The sequence below is a fragment of the Adiantum capillus-veneris genome, chromosome 7 (genome assembly GCF_014529385.1).
Source record: "Adiantum capillus-veneris isolate H3 chromosome 7, ASM1452938v2, whole genome shotgun sequence".
Classification (NCBI taxonomy): Eukaryota; Viridiplantae; Streptophyta; class Polypodiopsida; order Polypodiales; family Pteridaceae; genus Adiantum; species Adiantum capillus-veneris.
This window is the reverse complement of record NC_140937.1, coordinates 155027885-155050415: the sequence shown is the minus strand read 5'-3', so window position 1 is coordinate 155050415 and position 22531 is coordinate 155027885.

Here is a 22531-nt window from a genome sequence, read left to right as displayed (position 1 = left end):
GGATTTGAATCACATTCCTATGTTCCCAAAAAATCCATACCTTGCCCTTACAACTTTAGTTAGCTGTTTGACTGAATTAGTCAATACTCTCCAATTGGAGATGACAGTACTACCGAACTTAACCAATTTGGTTAAAAAATGTTTTTTTAGAAAAGATAGCACTCTTACCACATGACTGGTTATCTTCTATAGGTTCTTGGATTACTCCCAATATTAAAATGAATTTTTAGACACTTTCACAAAAATGGCTAATTGTTGGTCTTGATAAGGCTGCCAATAACCCTATTTTTATTTGCAAAAATCTTGCATGGAGTGTTGCTCACTTACGACTTGCTAGGTTTGAGTTTATTTTAGTTAACTTATCTCCTAAAGAGGTCACCTTTTACATCACTAATCACTTTAATAATTTTGGCTACTCATTAGATGAAATAAAACTACTTGTGCTATTCCCAACGTATAAACACCACAAATATAAATTTAGATGGATTTTAGATGCTTCTAATGGGATATTCACATGTGTAACTAAAGACATTAATATGTGTCTTGATCTTGTGCTAATTGAGTTTGAATGTGTTCGTGCCTAAAAACAAAAAATGTGTTTTGATTTTCTCAAAATCCACTACAATCCATATTGGCTCATTAAAAACTTCAATGAGGTAACACTTAACTTCCCATATCAAATTTTCTATCTATTTTTTTATGATATCACTCAATGTTATGAAAACATTCCCATTAATGGTGGTCTTAGACTTTAAAAAAATTCTAAGAAAAATGATCAAGATAGCATTTAAGAATGCCAACTTGAGAACAATACATGTCATGATGACATCTTGTAATAAGTAAAGCCTAGGAGTAGTTGTGGTTTCTTTGTCAAGGAGAAAACTTGTAATCCTTTGACCCTCAAGGCTTGGTCTGAGCTCAAGGTTGGTGTATATTTCTGATGTTCTTAATACTATCCACTCATAATTGTGAGTTTTGCAAAGAAAAAAACATTTCTCTAGCTCATAAAGCTAAGTGGATAAAAAAGTCTAATGTATCACCTCCTACTCACTTCAATGAAAATAATCTATCTATAATCCTCACATGGATTTTTGATAATTGTACAATACAATGTAGAGGACAATGCTTCAATCAATGTTTTGATATCCCAATGGGCTTATCATGATCTTCTATTATGTGTAACCTATACCTAACATATTCTGAATACAATTAGTTTCTCAAAGCCATGGCCGATAAGTCTACAAACCAAAAGCTATCCCTCTTTTCTCACACTTATCAATATATTCTTAGTATCAACAATAGATCCTTTCAAGAGAGAATCTCAGCTATGTATCCAAAATGTGTCAAAATTTAGCCTACCCTTGGAACTAGCTTTAATACTCCCTTGGGTTTCTTTTTCACCTCTATACATTTCTTAAACTTTTCTATTTTACTACATAGTCCATATAATGGAACTTTTGATCCGCATTTCATTTAAAAAAGGGACAACCTTAAAATTCCTATTGTCGAGTTTATAAAAAAGAAGAGTAATAGACTAAATAAAGCGGCCCCATTAATTCATGTTTAAGCTTATTATACATGGTGCAGCCATCTCAGGTGCGCCTAAGATAGCCTGAGCAAAATTTCAAAGCTGGGGCATATTGGGTGTGTCCCGGTGCTTGGAGAAAGAAATTGTTAGATATTGTGTGCCTTCATATTGACAAATTGTGGAATCACATACTGTTTGAAGTGTTGGTGTACACGAAATTATAACTATGCAAAAAAGGGCGAGACGAGGAGCAGAAGCACTATGTTTGAAATCAAAGATAACTTTCCAAGTTTGAAGTATCTATTCAATTAAGTTGTGTGAGCCCATATATGAACTTAAGATCTAGTAGAGTCTTGGGAAACTTGGGTATCTTAGGAGAGAATAGGAGCATAGCGTCCATAAAAGAGAGTGTAAACCAAGGGATGCCATTAGAAACTATTGCGGAAGAAGTGTTAGACACTTATTATGACTCAAGCTCCGAGATGTCTTTCTTTTTAGCACAATCAAGAGGTAGGATCTCTCTCAATTTCAAGCATATTTTGACCTTCTTCAAAACCAACAAGTATAAGGCCCAGATTTACTTGGATCCTAACAAGGAGTTTGTAGTAAGGATAGATGACCATACCGTCAAGTTTGAAGAAGAGGTTAGGGCAAATAAACAAGACAGCTTCTATATGAATCAAAATGGGGTACAATAACTCAAGATACAGGATCTTGATTTCGTAGATAAATGGGGATTGGAGGTTGATACCCTAATTCCTAATAAGGCTGTGAAAGAAGGACCTCTTGTGCTCAAATTAGAAGATATGACTTGATTGATACCAAACGTTTGAAATGCATACCCACAGAAAACCCTAGTCTTGGAATCTATTGTTGGGAAGCCAACAATGTTACACACCTGATTTGGACTACCCATGCCAAACTAGGACAACTGATACCCTTGAAGATAGTGTATATTTTCAAGATTAAGGAGAAGGGCTTAGTAGAACTACCGGTCCATCTCTTTAGGGATTCTTATAACAACAATTTTGTTATGATGATTTCAAAGGAGATTGAACAGACTAAATACCAAGGACATTCAATCCAAGAAGTGATTATGGGAAACATACATGAAATTGAATAGAATGTAGACCCAAATGATAGAGCCTATGATAGCATGATCAATCAAAGAGGAGCATAGCTAGGGGCAGCCATCTCAATGATGGGAACAAGAATAGATATGCAGAAACCACCTATAACAGGGAAAGAATGGGTGACACTAGGACAAGGAGAGGTCCACATGAGTCACATCTATCAAACAGTCGGTTTGAAGGTTTAATGGGAGAAACTCTTGCTAGAACAGAGAGAGCAGGTGTTGAACATAACCGTAGAGTCAAACCAGCAGACTTCCAAAAATGGGTCAAAAACTACAGTGACTCAAGAGATTTGTATGACCACTTAGCGAGCTTTAGACAAGTTTTGAGATCACTTGTTGAGAAATTTTTGATAAGTAAGATAAGGAAGATAAGCTATCAAGATAAGTGAAAGAGCTTATCAAAAATGCGCATAAAAAGAGGGCTTCTCTTCTCATTTTTCACTTCTCTCCTCCATTTTTAGGATGCAGCTAAGGTGTTCTTCCTTGGAAGTGTGAATTTCCTTCCAATTAAGGTTAACCCCTCCCCCCCCCCCCCCCCCAACCCTTTCTTATCAATTGAAAAGTCCCAAAACCATAAGCCTCTTCTACCTACATAATTCATCCTCTCCACAGTAGCAAAGGTATGCCTAAACCCCTTCTTAAAGAAGAATTTGTTAATCATTTATACACTATTACATGAGTATTTTTCACTACACTAGCATGTCCACTTTTAGGAACTTTGCAATTTTCTTACACTACCATGCATGAAAGGGTTTCACTCTTGCAAAAGCACTCAAAGGAAGTTTCTTGATTATTGTCTCAATATTGCAAGTTCTTGCATTCCAAAGTTTGTGCTTACCACACATAGATCACACCAAAGAAAAACTCATTGTAGAAAGCATATGCATTGTTTAATTCAAGTTTCTCTACTTTCAAGTTTGTTTTGCAAATTTAAAGGGGGGAGTAAGGGGATAGCTTCACGGAAGTGATGCCCATGTTGCTTGAACATAAAACTCCCATTGCTTCCATGGAGATGCCCCATGGATGGCAAGTGATGCAAAGAAAACATATGGGATTCGTTTATGAGACAGGGTTAACTTGAAACTTACGTCAAGACAAAACTTAACTTTCAAGAGAATCGTTGCTTTTCTTAAGGTCTTGTTTGAGTAATCACTAAAAGGAAGTAGGAACTAAGTTGACTAAAAACTTTACCGAGAAGATTTGACGTGGATAGCCCTAGCATAACATAGAAGATTTAAGTGTGAAATCTATCTTACATGTTAGGAAAAGGCCGATGAAGGTGTTTACATGCGGGATGCAATGGGAGATGGTCCTTTTTGGCTAGGACTGGTGTATGTTTTGAGCTCAAGTTCATTCATTGCCCTAGAAATGGGATTGAGTTATAGTGAGTCCCAGTCGGGTGATAAGGACCCTCAAATACGTGTGGAAATCGTTCTAGTTTGGGTAGGCCTAATGCCGATGGGAAAAGGAGGAAGGAAAATGGATCCATGAAGGGATCAAGATAAGGGATGAGGATGTTATTTAATTAAGGAACTCTTCTAATTGTTTTGTAAAAAGGAACCTTGGAAAGGCTAGGAACCTAAATGGGATATTCCGCAATTGTCCTCATTAGGCGGACCTTTGCTATGCTTCTTGGATTATTGATTTAAAAAGAATCTAAAGTAGATTAATTTTGTAAGCATTTCCCACACAAGATAAAGAAAAATAAGAATTGAAATTGTGTCAAGGCGCCACCTCCATACGTGGTGGAGGAGACAGGATACCTGAGTCGTGGGACGAGGATAGGGATATGCTTGGAGAAGTATGTGTGATTTTGAAAGATAACTAGATAATTTCTAACATCATAGTACTACCTTGGGTAGGTGCATTTATCAAACGGTTTGGTGGGTGGTGGATTCCGGAGGGTTAATTTGTGGGCCAAAAAATTGAACCCAATTTTATGTTGTCCATTAAGTTAAGTCAAAAATGGGATAAGGGGATTTTGATCTAAGCGGGAGTCAAACGTGGGAATGAGGGCTTTTGGTAGCTATTAAAGAAACTCATCTGAGGGGAACGCTATGACGGCTGTGCTTGGCCATAACCAAGAAAAAATCACCAGTGACCTTGAACCAAGGGTGAAAAAGAGAACACCCACTAGTTGACCATGGAAGGTTGAGTTTACATTTAGTCTGATGACTTCGACTGGAAATTTCAAAGCGAAAAGGAAATATGGGTTAAGGGTTTCGTAAGAGAAAATTTGTAATGGAAATGGCCTATTAACTTTGAGAGTAGCGGAAACTAGAGAAAGTACTTTTGGGAAATTACTTTGAGAGCATAGTAGGTGAACTTAATTGATGGTAGCAACATAAACATAGCATTTAGTTAACTTGGCATGAACAATAATTTTGCAACAGAGAGAGTTTAGAGAACATGACAACAATTGAGGACCTAATTTATGTGGAGCCGATCCCCCCTCCAATAGGCATTTGTATTTTAGTTTCTCCCATCAAGAGAGACTTGTTACAATATAATCTTCGTGTTCCTTGTGACCTAGATGATGCAATGAATTTGGAAAGCTTCATGCATCACAAGAATAACATTAACTTTGTGAAAAGAAATTAACTATCCCAAGACCTCAAGCACCTTTGAAGGTGGAGAGAGATAGCAGGGAATGAGGGTAGGAAAGAGGAAGAAGAAACATTTCGTAGGAGAAAGAATTAGTTCCTCACTTATCATCACTCTTCTTGATAGCATACATAACAGCATAGTAATGAAGATGGAGAAGATGGCAAGCTTAAGCATTGAAGCATTGCTCTTGGTTGGATTTTCATTCCATAGCCAAGAGTGTTGGTGTAGGCTCTCAACCTCTCTACTTGCTTGAAGGAGGAGAGCAAGCTCTTGCACTTTGCACAATGAGTGTGTGTGTGTGTGTGTGTGTGTGTGTGTGTGTGTGTGTGTGTGTGTGTGTGTGTGTGTGTGTGTGTGTGTGTGTGTGTGTGTGTGTGTGTGTGTACTCCCCAAGCATGCCCCTAGCTTGAAGGAGGAGAGCAAGCTCTTGCACTTTGCACAATGCACAATGAGTGTGTGTGTGTGTGTGTGTGTGTGTGTGTGTGTGTGTGTGTGTGTGTGTGTGTGTGTGTGTGTGTGTGTGTGTGTGTGTGTGTGTGTGTACTCCCCAAGCATGCCCCTAGCTTCCTTGGTCGACCCCCCCTTGTAGCTCATGCTTGTAGCTCATGCTTGTAGCTCATGCTTGACGCTCATTGGACTCCTACAGGCCTAGCCAATCACAAGCAAGAGGCATTACAAACAACAAGGGTAGTCTTGGGACAAGTGTCTCCCTTTCCCCTTTGAGAGAGAGAACTTGATAAATGGAAAAACAATTAATTAAATCTTTTAAATTATCATTGGACCCCTTGGGTGGCCAACCAATAGGCTTTAGGCACACGATGAGGGCAACATGAGGAGGAACTTGACAAGTGTCCCTTTTGCTTTCTTTGTACCAAGCTTGCCTTGTGTGAGGGTGTGTGTCCTCTCTCATCGTAGGGCTCTCCCCTCCTTGTAGGGATAATTGTTGACTTTTGCACACCTTATCCCCAAAGCACCTTAGTCAGCAAGCATGACAAAGCACCTCAAGCCTGGGTAGTGTTCCCACAAGCACCTCAGCCTCCCTAGTCGGCAAGCACGACAAGTACCTCAAGCTTGGGTCGGGTTTCCACCTCAAGCACAGCCCTAGCTTACCTAAGGTCAAAGGACTTTTAACACTAACTATTGGAGGTCTTCAATGAAGCTAACCCTAAGGTCTTTAAGCTCCATTGGTTAGCCTTGCTCTTTGACAAACCATCTTTCATTTGGGCCCCTTTACCATTGGCCCCGTGTTGAGATAGATCTATAAGCACATGTCTATATCCTAACCCTTGTTCCCGTTTATTCTCCCACATTAAATGATCAATCTAATATGATAAAATATTTAGGTTGGTTAGATATTAGATTTTATGACAAAAGTGAATGTTATCACCCCCTTGAGTTGGCATCAAAGAGCGGGACGGAGTCCTGTCTTGGTGTCGATCTCAAGCGGTAGGGATGTCAGGAATCATGGTATATCTATTTGGAGATGATGCATCCAATGGCCCTGGCATGGCCCTCACAAGTGGTATCAAAGCGTAGTTTCTTATCCTTGGCCAGATAAAGATTTTAGTAGAGCTTTTGTAGGAAGAGAGTGAGGTATGGACAGAAAATGGCATGGAACTCTCCAGAAAGATAAGTCCTCAAAAACATTGTGTAAGAGAAAGCAAAAATATAAAAAATGGCTAAGAACTCTCGCGATAAAAAGAGGAAATGGAAGTAATTTCTCTAGAAAAGAAACAAAAACCATGCTAGAGCACCTCATCTTTCCTGCAAAAGGGACTGTTTCTTTTCAAAAAGTAAATGGTGAACAAGTTTTAGTGCCAAGTAGAGAAAGACAAGCTCCCTTGAAAGTACTCAAACTAATGAGCCTTGGTAATAAATTTTTGTAACAAAAAACCAGAGTTAATATATTAAAAATTTTGAAACAACTAAAAGCTATTTTTTAAGAATGGAAAAATTTGACATAAAAACAGGGAAAATTTGAGCTACCGTTACGGTAGCTTTCCATCCATTGTTCGTGCAACATTCTCTCTCTAGCGTTAAAAGGACCAAATTTGAGTCCAAAATTTCCCTATGTATATTCTTGAACAATTTTCTAAAGAACTATTTGAATCTTTTGGTTGGAATCAAATACTGGCTACTCTGGATGTATGTGTGGATTGCGTAACCCCAGATTAGTCTACTACCAAGTTGGGATAAAAAAAGAAGTTACCCCAAAAATAGTTTTCAATATGAGATTTGGACATTATGAGTTCACAGTCATGCCTTTTGGCTTGGGTAACGCCCTACCATCTTTAACCGTCTGATGAGTGACCTTTCAGAATAGGGCTATATGATTTTCTTGTGGATTTCTTTGATGACAATCTCATATTTTCAAAGACCCAAGAAGATTGAGAACAACTTGTATGCCATATTATAAAAACTCTTAGAAAAAGCCTAGTTATATGCTAAGCAAGGAAAGTGCTCTTTCTTTGTAGAAAACGTGTATCTTTCTATTTAAGATATTTCCTAGGAAGGTTGGGAAGGTCTTATTTCATAGTTTCCTCACCTTTCATAATGTGTTTCTCTCCCTTTTGTGATCGTATAAATCTTCTCTAGACAATGTAATCAATGAGTACAAGATCCATCTTGTTATTTTTTTGTCACTCAAGAAATTCTACCTTTTGTAATAGACTGTTTTTTAGTGTTATTCTTTGTAGCTAAGATAGCTACATTTGTAGCTCTCTCAAGGGATTCTACAAATATCAGACATAGGAAGTTCAGAACGAATTTAATTGTATTTGTCAAGAGAAATCAGAGAAAGAAGGATTTAAGACAAGAACCAAGATCTTAATAAATGACAAACTTGTTAAGAGATACAAAGATGGATTATTTTTACAAGTCAATAGGCCCATCCATCACATGATCACAAAAGCAACTATCACAAGGGGGACACATATTAGGCTTTTCACCCATAGGAAGAATTTGCTGTGAAATTGCTGCAGTGATCTCTCTAGTATGAGGTGAGAAGTTAAAGGGCCCTCTAAGAGGTAAACCAAAGTGAGGGTAAAGATATATCTTTTGATTAGGAAGAAACTATGCAAGCAAATAGACTCACTCAGAGAACCCACGATACATCAACCTCATCAGGCGCATTAGTATCAAGGATCCAAACCCATTGCTTCAATTACCATAGCCAAGCAGACATTGTTGCGAAAGTGATCCCAACCCCAAAGTGTCACCCTTATTATGTCTCGGAACATCCACTATTTGGTTTGAGCTATTGAATTTCCCAAGTAAGCAAGCACTCATACCGCTTCACAGAATCCCTCCTAAATAATTCACTTGTTTGTTGCAAATGAGGAATGACCACGGATGAGATCATCTCTTGCTACCCACTGATCCATAAAGTAAGGTAATGAGCAAAGAGACAGCGGAAAGGGTTAAAAGAGACCATCCTAAGAAGTTCTTGACAAGGAGATGGGAAGAAAAGAGAAAGAGAAAGGTAAGAATACCATAAGAGATAAGGATAGATTGTCCCTTATATAGATCACCATCTAGAGAAGAACGAATTAGTGTTATCTAGAATTTAAAGGTGTAGCTTGCGGATGAAGATTTACCACCTTCCTTTATTGTTTCGAGTTGAGAACAGCTCTTTCTTTTTGTTTAGGAGTTTGTAAGGGCCTTCTCCTAGCCCCTATGCAAGGCCAACAATCTAAGACACCAACTTAAAAGATGAAAAAGAAAAAGAAAATCATGGAAAGAAAAAAATATTCGAGAAAAATTTAGGCTCAATTTAAACACCAAAGTATACTCACGGTGCATTTTTGGCTTATGTCATGGGAACATGGACATAACCAATGCATAGAAAATTAGCTTTTCGTTTTGAGAAAAAATAACATAAAGGAAAAGATAAGATAAGGGAAAGTAAAAAGGAAAAGATCGAGAGGAAAAGAGAAGATAAGGATAAGGTGAGTAAGTTCTCATGTTTACTCAAGCAAACTTTCCTTTGTCTTAGAAGGACAAATTACTAATTTTCTCTTGTTAACTAATAACATTGCTAACCACTAACTACGATGTTAGTTCAAGTTCCATTGTTTCAAGTTCTCTAAATTACCATACTAATATGGTATAGAGAGAGTAGAAATCTCTGTCTTTAACCATAAGTGACTAGAGATTATACTTATATTTTTCAAGTTCCTTTCTCTAGATTACCAGACTAATATGGCATAGGAGAGTAGAAAACACTCTCTTTAACCATAGGTGACTGGATATCATACTAAAATAGCATGCATGTTGGATGATGATTAATATCTATGTGTACCCTTAAACCTTGCCAGAAATATATTTTTCTATTTTTAAGATGCACGAAATAATTGCCACATAATCACAAACAATTAAGTATTGAAAATTTTTGGAAGTAACTATTCTATTTAAAGTGGCATTATAATTTACTCTAAAAAGAATGCTCTTATGAAAGGTTCACAAGTTTTTCTTTAAATTTAAGAGATAGGATTTTTCTTCTTTCAAAGAGAAAAAGAGCATGTGTGTAAGATTTGTTTAGTGATACAAATAAGAGATAGGATTTTTCTTCTTTCAAAGAGAAAAAGAGCATGTGTGTAAGATTTGTTTAGTGATACAAATAAGTTAATACTTATTGACTCAAGGAGAGTTAAGTGTTGAACGGTAGCTCTATCTTGATCAAAGGAGTTTTTTCTTGGCATTGGGAATTTCCTTCCATTAAGGTTCCCCCCCCCCGCCCCCCCCGGCCTCTTATCAATTGGAAAGTCTCGAAACCATAAGCCTCTTCTAGCTACATAATTAAACCTCTCCACTTTAGAAAAGGTATGCCTTGATCCCTTCTTAAAGAAGAATATGTTAATCATTCATACACTATTACATGAGTATTTTTCACTACACTAGCATGTCCACTCTTAGGAACTTCGTAATTTTTTTACACTACCATGCATGAAAGGGTTTCACTCTTGCATAAGCACTCAAAGGAAGTTTCTTGATTATTGTCTCAAGAATTCAAGTTGGTGCATTCCAAATTTTATGTTTACCACGCATAGATGACACCAAAGAAAAACTCATTGTAGAAAGCATATGCACTGTTCATTTCAAGTTTGTCTATTTTCAAGTTTGTTTTGCAAATTTGAAGGGGGGAGTAAGGGGATAGCTTCACGGAAGTGATGACCGTGTTACGTGAACATAAAACTTCCATCGCTTCCATGGAGATGCCCCATCGATGGCAAGTGATGCAAAGAAATCATATGGGATTCATTTATGACGGGGTTAACTTGAAACTTACGTCGAGACAAAACTTAACTTCCAAGAGACTCGTTGCTTTTCTTAAGGTCTTGTTTGAGTAATCACTAAAAGGAAGTAGGAACTAAGTTGACTATAACTCAAGGAGCTTAATCTAGATTTAAACTAAAACTAAAAACTTTACCGAGAAGATTTGACGTGGATACCCTAGCATAACATAGAAGATTTAAGTGTGAACTTTGTCTTACATGTTTGGAAAAGGCTGGCGCGGGTGTTTACCTATGGGATGCAATGGTAGATGGTCCTTTTTTGTTAGGATTAATAACTATAGGTCTATTTTTTGAGCTCGAGTTCATTTATTGCTCTAGAAATAGGATTGAATGGTAGTGAGTCCCGACCAGGTGATATGGACCTGCAGATACGTCTAGAAATCAACCTAATCCAGGTAGGCTTGATGCTGACGTGAAAAGGAGGAATAAAAATGGATCCATGAAGGGATTAGGATAAGGGAAGAGGATGACATTGTGATTTAATTAAGGAACTCTTCTAATTTTTTGGTAAAAAGGAACCTTGGAAAAGCTAGGAACCTAAATGGGCTATTCCGCAATTGTCCTCATTAGCCGGACCTTTGCTCTGCTTCTCGAATTATTGATTTATAACGAATCTAGATTAGATTAACTTTGTAAGCCTTTTCCACATAAGATAAAGGAAAATAAGAACAGGAAATTGTGTTAAGGTGCCGCCTCCACACATGGCAGAGGAGACACGATACCCGAGTCCTAGGACGAGGATAGGGATATGCCTGGAGAAATATATGTGATTTCTTGAAAGAACTAGATAATTTTACTAATACTAAAAGAAAAATGAAGTAAAATATTCTAAAAAGAAAAAAGGTGGGAACGACCTGATAAATTCTATCTTGCAAGGGTATGCAACAGTTTGCATTCCGCTTTCAAATGTTTGAAATATATTCTTGGTTTGACATGATTGGAATATTGTTTTCTAGTACTACCTTGGGAAGGTGCATTTATCAAAAAATCCGGTGAGTGGGTGGATTCCGGAGGGTTAATTTGTGGACCAAAAAATTGAACCCAATTTTATGTTGTCCATTAGGTTAAGTCAAAAACGGGATAAGGGATTCCGATTTACGAAGCAGGAATTAAACTTGGGAATGAGGGATTTTTATAGCTACTAAATACACTCATCTTAGGGGAACGCTCTAAAGGCCATAACCAAGAAAAAAGTGTCAGTGACCTTGAATCAAGGGTGAACTAAAGAACACCCACCAGTTGACCCTGGAAGGTTGAGTTACATTTATTCTGATGACTTCGATTGGAAATTTCAAAGCGATAAGGAAAGATATATTGGGGTTAAGGGTTTCGTAAGAGAAAAATGAATGTTATCACCCCCTTGAGTTGGCATCGAAGGGCGGGAGGAGTCCTTTCTTGGTGTTGGTCTCAAGCGAGAGGGATGTCAGGAATTGTGGTGTATCCATTTGGGGATGGTGCAGTCGACAACCCCTGGCATGGCCCTCACAAAGGGTTGTAGGGAGCACAGTAACACAGGGAAACCTGGAAACTTTTTGGAATAAAGACAAATACACCGGCCACACCAGACATCCAAATCACACCAAACTTGAACCATAGGCTCATCACTAGTGGGAGAACACATTGGTAAGCTCCAAAGTGTAAAAAATGTGAGAAAAGTTGACCTAGTATCTTCAGCACACCAAAGATAAAGGGCCCATATATGGACCAAATTTGACACATGTGTTGATGCCATCATGTTGGGGAACTGTGGGGAGTTGGGGGTGCACTAGAGTTCAAATCATCAGGATAGAGCAAAATGATCATATCTTCACCGCAAAGTGACATTTTGCACCTCTGTACAAAATCTTGATCCGTTTGACCTCTACACATTACACTTGACCCTTACTATTTAGTGGGCACACAATTACTGGATAGTGACTCCAAGTCAAGCTCGGCTCAAAAAAGGAAACAAAACCAAGGCCATCACCCACCATAACTAACATAGTAGAAGCTAGATATGGCAAGTTAGGGGCATAAATAGCAATTAAATGCAATTTTTATCTTAGGTACGTCATGCCTTGATTTGAGCACTTTTGCACATTTTTCCACACAGCATGATCCTCATACCTAGCACACAGCATACACTAGCCCATGATCACTTTACCACCCAAAAGAAACTAAACTGGACATAACTGACTTTTAGCTTGTCAAATGAGTCCAAACTTCACCAAAAACCAAATCTCCACTCTATGAAACTGAACAAGTTGACAAGAGCCCAAAATGGCCCCGAGCTAGTCAATTCTATCATCTTAGGCGTGCCTAAGATAGAACTATGACCAGAGGGGTTTGACTCATCAAGTTTCAACAAAGAAATGCTTACTTGGCTTATCTCAAGCACCATGACAATTTTCATCAAGCTTGGCAAAGCACAACTCCATCAATCATCACAAGATCTAAAAGCAAAAAAAACGGACACAAAGTTGCCCATAACTCTCACCACAGGTGTCAAAGGGCCATCACACTTCATGCATGTCACCTACAACACATATACATCATGTGCATCCACTTGGTACCAATTTGCATGCCTACACACACACTTGCATCTTAGGCGTGCCTAAGATAGACTTTGCCAGAAATTGTGATTTTAGTGCTTCTTGTTTGCTTTGTTAGCTTTTCTACTCTTTGGGAATTGCTAGAATTGGTCCGATAACCAAATTTGATGAATTTGTGTCAGGTTCTCTCTCATCCAGTTCAAGAGCTTCAAAGAAGAAGACCATGAAAGAAAAAATGGTAGAACTTTCCCCATATCAGCTTCAGGAAGAGTCCCTAAAAGAGGCCAATGTCACTGATGGCTTATCAAAGAGCAATTAGACAGCCAACATGTCACAATGTACCATGGCACATTCAAGAATCCACAAGGATCCCAAGTAGAAGTGCATATCCTGCCCAAAGAAGCTCAGGATCTTGCCAAAGAAGACGCAGTCAGACCACTATAGGAAAAGATCAGTCCAAAAGACTATCTTGAATTGGAAGCATGTGGTGTGGATTACAAAAGAGCCTCTCTCTCTCTCTCTCTCTCTCTCTCTCTCTCTCTCTCTCTCTCTCTCTCTCTCTCTCTCTCTCTCTCTCCCCAAAACCCAGGTTATGCTTGTAAAGACCCTCAATGACAAAAATCCATGCATTGTATACAACAATGAGCAACTTGAAGTGGTAGATAGCTTCAAGTACCTTGGCCTTGAGGTTCCATCCAATCATAAATGGAAGGATTGCGCAATGCGTCACTTGGAAGCCGGAAAGAGGGCTTATCATGCATTTGAGACCATGTGCAATGCTGGAGAGATCAAGAGTAGGGCTCTCAAAAAGTACCTCTTTGACACATTGGTGCACCGGTGCTTCTTTATGGAGTGGAGGTGTGGGGTGATAGCATCAGGAAGTCTACTTGGAAAGAGTTTGAGAATGTCCAAAAGTGTTTTCTCACCATTTTTTCCAAGTCAAGACACAAACATCGTACATTCTCTTACTTCTTGGGTCCGGATCGCTTCCCATTGAGGTCTTGGGCATGCAACGGGTTGTGGAGTACATGCTTAAGACACAACGTAGCCCTTTGTATCGACTTCCTAGAATCACATATGAAGCAAGTCAAAAGGTCCAAAAGACATGCAAGAGCAAAATATTAAGTTTGGGGTGGATGCTTGACATCAAGAAATGATTTGGAAGATGGGATGCATGTCACTTGGTCAAGGATGCGTCGATCGACTCCCAAGTTAATGAGGCCTTCTTACAATGCCAATGTATCACGGCTTGGGAGAAATCCAGAGGTTCTCGTTTCAGCCATTACACCACACACATTGCTGCAAACTACACATCTCTCTTCTTCTCCAAACGAGGTAACCGAACCCATCCCTACATCCTTGAGCCCATCCCGTTGAGTTCGATCCACACCATTGCCTCCATTCGTCTTAGCTCCCATTCTCTATGCTGCGAGACAAGACGTTCGGGCACTGGTGAGGAGTCTCATCGACTTTCCACCTTATGACCTCGTCAAGTGCGAGAGAGTGAGTACCACACACTACTTGAGTGCTCAACTTTTGACCACATTAGGTCCTCTTTTCCCCATATATTCAGTCATGAGCTCTCCCTCCCCTACATACCTTCCTCTCCCAATCATGATGTGGACTCTCTATCGCGACACTCATTTCAATCATTTTTGAGCATCGAAAGTCACTTATGACCTCCACTCACACCACGTGACATGTTCATTTGGTCCCATAGGTCATATTTGACCTCCAAGGATGATAATAGAACTCTCTCTCTCTCTCTCTCTCTCTCTCTCTCTCTCTCTCTCTCTCTCTCTCTCTCTCTCTCTCTCTCTCTCTCTCTCTCTCTCTCTCTCTCTCTCTCTCTCTCTCTCTCGCTTCGCATGTCTCAAGGAGGGGTAGCAGAAAGGAATGGAAGATTTTGTATCACTTGGTGAAATATGACAAGTACAAACGTTATGTATAACCAAAAAGAGCACCCATTTTTGTAGCCAGTTGATACATTCCTCATCATTTTTCCCCCTTCTATGCTTGGATGGATAGAGATCATCCATTTTTTTATTTAGAGGAAGACATTACTTATTTTAAAGGAGAAGATGATGTTATTTTTTTTGGGGATATGAATGCTTGCACCAAAACATTGCAACATGATACTCAACAATTTGATATACCATGCATTTCAAGGAAATTGGAGGAAGTTCACTTGTAGGATCGTACTTCAATGGAAGAGAAAGAGCCAGATCACTATGAAAAGATACTTTTATACATGTCTAATAGCACGGATATGCTCATTGCCAGTGGCGTATCTTTATGGAGTGGAACCAATAAATCTACATGTAGAAAACATATTGGGGATAGTGTGATTGAGTATATGCTACTCTTTGAATCCATCATGTATCGAATAAAGAGTTTTATGCTTGTCCATTGAATCCCGGAATCAAACCATCAGACCTTATGTATTGAAATTGCATGTGGAGAAGCAACTAAGCTTGATAATCTAATTATCACTATGTATTTGTTATTGTGCCGAAGAATGCTTTTTCATAAAGCATTTCCATAGTATCAACAAAGCTAGATCACACAAAAGGTGGTTTGATAAAGAATGTCAAGATGCTCAAAAGTCCTTGATAAAGCTTGATGCAACTATGGACAAAGAAAAATATCAAAGTCATTTGCATACATACAAGGCAATGATTCAAAAAATGAGAAAAAGATGGGAAGTAAAGAAACAATTTTTTCAAGTCCAAAAAAAGGCATGTGCATTTGGAAGATTTTGGAAAAACTTAAGGGGCAAGTGGGTTGAGAGTTTTGATAGCTTGAGTCTTGTGGATATGTACACACACTGTAGGTTACTATGAGCAACCAAATGCTGAAAAAATTCCTTTTTATGCTTCACTTTCATGTATGTCCTCTTTTTTTACTATTGAGGATGTATGTGATGGGCTCAAAAAGTTGGCCACTTGCAAAGCGGGAGATCTTTAAGGTATCAAGCTGGAAATGAAATGGACGGGAGCTTTTACACATGAGTGGATGTGTGATATGTTCAACCTTGCCCTTCAACATGGTTTGCATTATAATTGGAGTTCTAATTGGGTCAAGCATTTGCATAAAGAAGGGGATGTAAAGAATGTAAATAACTATCGACATGCTATGATAATTGGGTCTCTTATGCAAAATTTGTTTGGGTGCATAATAGAGATAATATTGAGTGATTGGGCTGAAGAGAATGGCAAGCATGCAAAAGGACCATCGGGTTTTTATCGACATCATAGCACCATTGATCATCTTGTCACTCTTTGTGTTCTCATGGAGGAAATTCGATTGAAAGGAAAGTGATTGTATTGTTGCTTTGTGGACTTTAAGAAAGCCTTTGATATGATTCCATGTAACAATTTGTGGAGAAGGATGGAAGAACTCCAAGTGCAAGGTGAGTTTATGCTTACGATTTCTCGAATCTATGAGAAGGTGATCTATTAATTGCACATGGGAAAAGAAATTTCAGCAAGCACTATTGGGGTTGAACAAGGATGTCTGTTGTCACCAACTCTCTTTGGTCTTTGCATCGATCAATTGGAACAAATGGTACTTAACTTTATGCAAGAAGAAGGCATTGAAGAGGTCACTATTTGCAATGCGGTAATCATGCTTTTGTTGTATGCGGATGATGTAGTGCTTCTAGCACAGACTTTACAGGATGCACAAAAGCTTATGATTGTCCTTGAGAACTTTTGCTCGCATAGTGGGTTGATTGTGAATAAATCCAAATCAAAGGTTATGCTTGTGAAATCCAACCATAAGGAGAAGCCATGCATTGTGTACAACAATGAGACGCTTGAAGTTGTTGAGAGATTTAAGTAGCTTGGCCTTGAGGTTCTAGCTACACAAGTGGCATGAATGTGCTATGCATTGTTTGGAAGTGGGAAAGAGAGTGTACTATGCATTTGGGAACATGTATAATGCGAGAAACATCAAGTGTTGGGTTCTCAAAAAGTACCTTTTTGACACATTGGTGACACCAGCTCTTCTTTATGGAATTGAAGTGTGGGGTAGAAGCATCTCAAAGTCTACTTGGAAAGAGTTTTAGAATGTCCAAAAGCATTTTTTTAGAAACTTAACACTAGTTCTATAATCGGACACTCAAATGTCCCGAGACACTAAAGTGTCCTATTTTTTTAGCAACTTGTCATAATTATTTGGTGAATATAGAAAAAAAAATCCATAGGTCATGTTCATATCTTAGGTTATCTATGAGGTGAATAACATAGCCAAATTTTACTTTTGCCAAAATTAATACCGAATACAGATTATAATGATAAGTTTTAAGATGAAAAAGTCATAAAAATTTAGTGCAGTTTTAACAAAATTTTCATAAATTGAATACAACTTCTCATCAAAATAATATTTTGCATATATTTCAAGATTTATGATAGGCAAAAACTTATTATAGCAAGAAATTGAGCTTCATAACCTAGTTATGGGACTAGATTTTTGTTATAATCAAAAGACCAAAATCTTGAAAATGCTGACAAAGATGGAAATTTTGGTCTTTCAAGGCCTCTTTCATTAACATGATGAGGTTTTGGGACCAAAACTAAGATGTATAATGTATCTATAGGTCAATACCCATCAACTAAGCATTTTTCAAGGGTTCAAAGTCATAGGCATCTTGTAATTTAAGCTCAATAAAAAAAAATTATAGTACGTAATTTCTTGCAAAGAAAACATTGCTATGAAAAACTAATGAAAGTGTGTATATAAATCTCCCAATTGTGTCCATATGAGGTATTTGTATACAAATACCTCATATGAACGGAAAAATTGAAAAGTGGACTTTATTTTAAGGATTATCTTTGATAAATAAAAAATCATAATTACAACATGCGCAATTTTTTTGGATATGCCATAAATCACCAAATGTGGCTTGCATAACCATTAAAAATTATCACCTTATGTAATGGAGTCATAGATCTAATATATATGCATCATAAGACAATCGTTAATTGAATTTGTGAACGTTGCATATTTGACCCATAGGACTTTCTATATTTAATTCTAGTCACAAAGGATTTTTTTCTCACATGAAAATTGCAAAAATATCAAGCACATATATAAGTAGCTACCACGGATTATTGCATGCACCCTGCTCATTTTTTTCTTAGGCTAGAGTACCAGTTTTAAGACACGGCATTGAGGCAAGGGAGACGAATCAAATTGATTGTGCACATTATGGTCACTGCAAGTTTGAGAGTCTAAGTACCACACACTACTAGAGTGCTCAGCTTTTGGTCACATCAGAACTTGCTTCCCTCACATTTTTAGCCATGACTTAGACCTACACACTTTCCTTTCCCAGCCACTTTGTGGACTCTCCATTGCGACTCTCATCGTGTGGTGGTTGCTACTTCTGCCCATCGGGTCATTTAGTCCACACCAACTAGAATGTATAGTTTACCTGATTGGGCCCTTGGTAAAGGACCAATTGCATATATTCCCCACTTCTCAAATGGGCCATATGAGATGATAGGAGTCTGTGGCTCATAGGCTAGTGTTTGATCACTGGATACATGACAAGCTCTCCATGTTTTACACCAATAATGCACATCCCTGTTTAAACTAGGCCAAGAGAATCCTGCCTGTAGAATCTTTCTACTAGTAATATCTAGAGCAAAGTGGCCGCCGTAAACACCATCATGGCAACTTGAGATTACCTCCGTGATTTCACTGGAGATTGGCACTCGCCTGAGAATCTGGTCTTTGCCCTTGCAGTACAAGGTGCTATTTATAAGGTGGTATCTTGTTGCCTTTTGGACAAGCCATTGTTTTTGGCCCTTTGTATACCCTTCCAGACATTCTCCTGTATCTAATAAGCTGATGATTTCTGGCATAGCATTGCTACCCTGGAATAGGGGCAGCTTTAGTTAGATTGCTCCTATGGGAACATCTTGTATTCTCTCCTTGTCTAGGGTATGTACTTCTTGATTTTTTGCCCTAGGGACATGAAACAATTGCACTGCTTCAAACTTCCTTGACAGATCCTTAACTTGGCGTAATTGGCCAAGAAAAACCTGATTTTTTCAAATCCAAGTGACATTTATCTGCTTAATCAAGAGCATGGCATCGCCAAGCACATTTAGGCGTTGAACACCTTTTAAAACACATTGTTCTAATCCAAGAATTAGGGCCCCATACTCTGATTCATTGTTGGAGTGGGAGTGTAGCATAGCTGCCCAATAGAGAAGACCTTTTCTTTTCGATCATTGAGAATGATGATGCCAGCTGCAGCCTGCTGGTCCATTGTTCTTTTGTAAGCTCCATCAAAGAAAAGAGAGTGAGCTCCTTCTAGCTGAGGAATTTCCACCATTGGTGTCACTCCTTTGCCTTCTGTGTTGACCTTTAGCTTCTTCTCATAGTGACGATGAGTAAGAATACCTAATAGGCTAGCTCTGGTGGAGTTTTCCACTTGCATAGTGTAATCAAACTCTTGTAATCTAACAAGCCACTTAGAAATTCTAGATGAGACATCCATGTGTTGCATCACATATGGAAAGATCTCTTCCATTGTTAGAATTACAAAGGGTCTAGGCAATAGATAAGAGCAGAACTTTGTAGTGGCAAACATCAATGCAAGCACCATGTGCTCTACCGTGGTGAATCCTTTTTCCGATGGGGTCATGACACGGTTAGAGAAGTAGATAGGATGAATGAAAGAAGTTTGGGGGTCCTTCTACATTAGTACAGCTCCAAGTGTATCACTCCCTACACTGGGGTTAACATAAAATGGCTCGTCCCATCTAGGGGGTGCAATGATGGGAAGTGTATTCAGGATCTATTTCACTTCGCTAAATTGTTGCTCATTTTCTTCACTCCATAAGAAGACATCTCTATGGGTGACTTGCAAGTGAATGAACCTGCTCAAATACCTTACCTTCTGAAGGAAAGAGACAAATTGCTTAGCTATTGTGGGTGATGACAAAGACACTAAAGCTTGAACGTTGCTTGGGTCAGTCTCAATTCCTTTGGCTGAAATTACATGGCCGAGAAGAGTGACCTTGCTTTCACCAATGTGACACTTATATACGTTAAGTTGGACACCCAAGGTTTGCAGCCTAGCCAGGCCATCATAAACCTTGCTCAAATGGAGGGAGCGAGAAGATGCAGAAATCATCTATGAAAACGTGTATTGACTTACCAAAGTATGGCTGAAAGACAAAAGTTACATAACGTTGAAATGTGGCCGGAGCGTTGGTGAGGCCAAAGGCATCACTCTATAAGCAAAAAATCCCCATGGTGTTATGAAGGTTGTCTTTTTTTGGTCTTCTTTAGAAATGCTGATTTGGAAGTAGCCTGAGTAGCCATCACATACTGTGTAGCGCTCATGACATGTTACTTCGTTGAGGATCTCGTCTTGGAATGGGAGGGGAAAATGATCCCTCTTTGTTGCTGCATTGAGAGGTTTGTAGTCTACACAAACCCTCCACTTACTATTCTTCTTTGGCGTGACCACCACTGGAAATGCCTCTTGTTGAACTACCCCAAGCCTTCTGAGATTTTGCACTAAAGGCTTACTTCCTTCCTTGAGTCTTATGCAGTACTACACCACTGTGATGCCTATGATCTTGTCATAACCATCAATGAAAAGTGTGGTGAAGTTACCCAGCGTAGAGATGTATTCTTCTCTCTCTTCACTAGCTAACTCATTGGAGAGCATCTAATGTAACTTGTATCCACCAAGGGTTGCGTACGTGATGGTCCATCTTGGTTCTCTAGTGGTGTTTCAGATTGTTTCAATATCTTTGCATCTCTGAGGATGACTCCCATCACTTGGATGCTATTGTCGCTCTCCTCAATTGTTGTCGTCTCTTCTCCCGATGTGGTCAAAGAGTCATTGGTGAATTCATCTTCCGATGCCTCCAAGGTCATGTTGTGTTGCGTCTAAGTCTTCATGTCGTAGAATATGGACTTTCCCTTAGCATCCTTCATCTAGATCATTCCAGTACTCCAGTCCTGCTTAGCCTCCATAGCCATGAGCCATGGCCTTCCGAGAATGATAGGGTAGCCCTCTCCTTTGTGTGGCATGACAAAAACTTCTACCTCCACTTTTGTGTTGAATGCCTTCACCTTGACTGCATTCACAATGCCTACGCAATTCACTTTGATGTTATTTTCCATTTTAGCTCAGCAGTGTGCTGGCCTACTTATCTCTAAGCCTAGATGGTGCATCATTTTCTCACTCATGATGCATATTTGTGCACCACCATCTATGTAGACGTTTGAAATGCATTGGCCCTTGATGTGGGTATCCATGATAGGTAGGATGTCGTCAAGATTCCTCCGAGAGATAGCCCCATCTATCCTTGGCCTTGACTTTCTAGTACTTACCATTTTTTTCCATTTGTCTCCTCATCCTTGGTGCAAAATGGAGTAACTGGGGCCATGTTATATTCGGACCCTGCATGAATACATCTTGAACTAGGTCATATGGTTTAGCATACTCATCCAACAAAAAATCCACGATGTCAATCTTTTGTCGAGGCTTAGACGCATGCTTGCTAGACTCTCCTTTTCCTTTCATCTTCTCCTCCCTTTAAGAGGCCTCTTCGTGCCTAGCATGCTTCACTCTCATGGCATCCACTTCTTCTACTTTTCCTTTCCCTTTGTCCTTCTCTTTGACACGCTCTTCTACCTTTGTCTTTCCTTTCTCTTCAAGGTTGATGACACTTACAGCTTGGTTTCTAGCAGGTGGTGGAGGTAGCGGTGGAATGAGAGGTTGCGGTGGTGGTGGTTGTACGGGTGGTCGAAGGATTTGGACCGGTGGAATCTGCTCTGGTTTCCTGGGTGGTGGTGGTCTCGCCCTTGGTGGAGAGATTTGATTCTTCCTTCCTCCTCTATTGAAGTTATGCCTTCTTGGATGAGGACAGTAGTACATGCCATGGCCGTCCTCTCCACAATTGTAACAATGGTAGTCTTGATTCTATCTTTGCTGCCCTCTTCCTTGCTCTACATTTCTAGCAGGTGCATGCCCTTGCTGTACCAGATGTACTGAAAGATTCTCTACCTGGTTTGTGTTTCGATTGAGCAAGTCTTGTTGATCTTCATCTGGTTCTATGGTTGATTCCTCTAGACGACTACTGCAGGTGCGGCTAGGTGTGGTTGGGCCCTTCTCGGTTCCTCTTCCTTGATAGTTCTGGCTTTTAGATGAAACTCCTTATCTTTAAGGCGGGCTACTTCAACTGCTACCTCATACGTAGCAGGAAAACAAATTGGCCATAAACCAGCCACAAACCGGTCTTTCTTTAAGAAATCGGGTGCCCCTTCACCCTCCCTCAACGATGCAACCCATCGTCCCCATAGATCCACAAACTTTGATTTTTATGTTGCATACTCAGCCATACTTCCTTGCTTCAACTCCATCAGCAATTGCCATAGTTTGTCGGATGTGATGCCTTCTCCA